Here is a 2084-nt window from a genome sequence, read left to right on the forward strand (position 1 = left end):
TTTTTTTTTTATGATGGCAACAACGTTGAAGTATGTGCAAAGCTTTAAGATGGGAAAATGGACCGTACCATGTCATTATCTACAGAAAAGGATTCAGTTAGACATGCCACTAAACTTCCAGCTTAATTTTGGCCCATAGTGAATTTACATGTCACTTTATCTCAATGTTAAATTCCTGCTCTATCATCTGTACAGCTCACACACTGGTCAGATAGGAGTGAGAGGAGGATGTAAAGGAGCAAGTGAGGAAAGAGAAATGATGACAACTACAAAAATGAATGTTACACTCAAACAAGAAGGTGAGAGGGGGTATTTCAGGAGAGAAGTCTTTGTTATTTGGATATGGTTTTATATTTAGGGTGTGAATGAGGTTTCCTGTGTAAAAGTGTAGAGGTTAAAAAGCCAGAGGAGTTTCCAGGTCATCTTTTGACACCATACATGTATGAGGTAAAGCTACAGGCATCTATCTTGTAGAGGGTGAATATTACCAATTACGTCTATACTGTCCTCTATTTTCCCCATCCTCCTCTGTCTTTTTCCTGCTATCTCTCCCTTCTTTTATAATAGTTGAACTGTTTTTCGTGAACCCTATTTTCCTGGCCCGATCTAACCAAATTTATACACCGTGAAAAAGATACTCCTATTTATTTATTTTTATTTTATTTTTATTTTTTTATATACATTCTGTATCTAACTGTCCACTGCTGTTTTTTTAAAACTGTAAAAAGCTGAGTTGATTTAATACAATGCGTTTATGTATGAAGACCAGAGAAACTTCTGGTGAAATAAACTCAGTGCATTTGAATTGACTTGCTACACACTGCATCTGTATTCTGCCAGCAGATAGTGCTAACAGGCACTGCTCACTTCAAGTAGTGTAGTTCCAATACGGTATCTGAGTATTATGAGCAATGGGTCAGTCAGTAGTCAGTCTGTTTTTAGAGTGGGGGGGTAGGCTGGTGTACGTTTTTTGTTTTGTTTTTTTTGGTCAAAGAAAAGAAAGAGGACAAAAATATCAGAAATATGTTGATTGCTGATATTCATGTGTTTCTGTAAGTTGACTGGAAATGCTAAGAAATAGAAATTGAGGAGTTTAATGTGCTTCACAAAACCAGTAGATTAAACTTAATAAAGTCCTCTGCAAAGACTGGAAAAGAGTCGTTTATCAGGTGGTTAATTTTAATAGAATATAACAAAATTGCATTTAGCTGTTTGGCATGAGTCCATGGTTATTTTTATTAAGAAGAAAACTAATTATTTGACTGGTTAGATAAAAATGGTCTCTGAGTCTACTGACAGCTACAGACTACCTGAAGTATGTTATGCAAAAAAATGTCTGAAAATGAATTCCAAACTGACCAATATTTTTTTAGAGTGCCAGGAAAATTTGTTGACAAGCAGAGCTCAACAGTAAGGTTTTTTCAACTTCTGGTCTAATCGGACCAGCAATTCAGATTTTTATGTGCCCTGCCACAAAAGAATGATCAGTTTTAATCTTTAGCATTATATTAGATTTTATTTTATTTTTTCCAACGTTTTCACCTGGAAATTATTCAGCTACAATGTAAGCCAATTAATTAAACACTTTTGCTTGAAAGTAAAGGCATATTGTACAAAACATGTCATTTGAAAAGATGTAAATGCATTTAGTTTGTAAATGAATAGTATTCTTTTATATTTTTCTTTGTTAAAGTTCAATGAAATAGTTCTTATAACTTTGGAGAGACAGAAATTCTGATCAACAAATGTTTTCTATTGATTTATGGAACGACTTTGAATGAACATCTACTAATGGATGGAGGCACATGTTCTGTTGGTTAATTAGTGAGCATCTTTCTGGCTTCATTATTTTCCACCAACTGGTTTTACAGCCAGTTCTCTTTTTTTCTCACCCTTTTTCTTTTTCTCACACCCCTCTTTGATTCAATGCCATCTATAACTTTCTAAGCTGCTCTATCAGCTGCTTTCTCTCGCCTTATGAACAGTCCTCTCTCTCTTTTCTGTCTTTGCAACTGTAACTCCCATGCTCTTAATGTCATTAACAGGTGCTTGTCCAAAATAGAAGCCTTGCCCATACAAACACA

At 34.8% G+C, this 2084-nt stretch overlaps 1 protein-coding gene across 1 annotated transcript in view; it reads left to right on the forward strand.

The window, feature by feature from the left end:
* LOC107576900 (splicing factor U2AF 65 kDa subunit-like) overlaps window positions 1–2078 on the forward strand; it is an 11541-nt gene extending 9463 nt beyond the window's left edge. Inside the window, exon 7 of the mRNA XM_016263021.1 lies at window positions 1–2078. This exon is cut by the window's left edge and continues 339 nt beyond it. The gene's annotated coding sequence lies outside the window, so the exon portion shown is untranslated.
* Window positions 2079–2084: the final 6 nt, after the last annotated feature.

Source organism: Sinocyclocheilus grahami, unplaced genomic scaffold (genome assembly GCF_001515645.1).
Source record: "Sinocyclocheilus grahami isolate Dianchi unplaced genomic scaffold, SAMN03320097.WGS_v1.1 scaffold4584.1, whole genome shotgun sequence".
NCBI classification, from domain to species: Eukaryota; Metazoa; Chordata; class Actinopteri; order Cypriniformes; family Cyprinidae; genus Sinocyclocheilus; species Sinocyclocheilus grahami.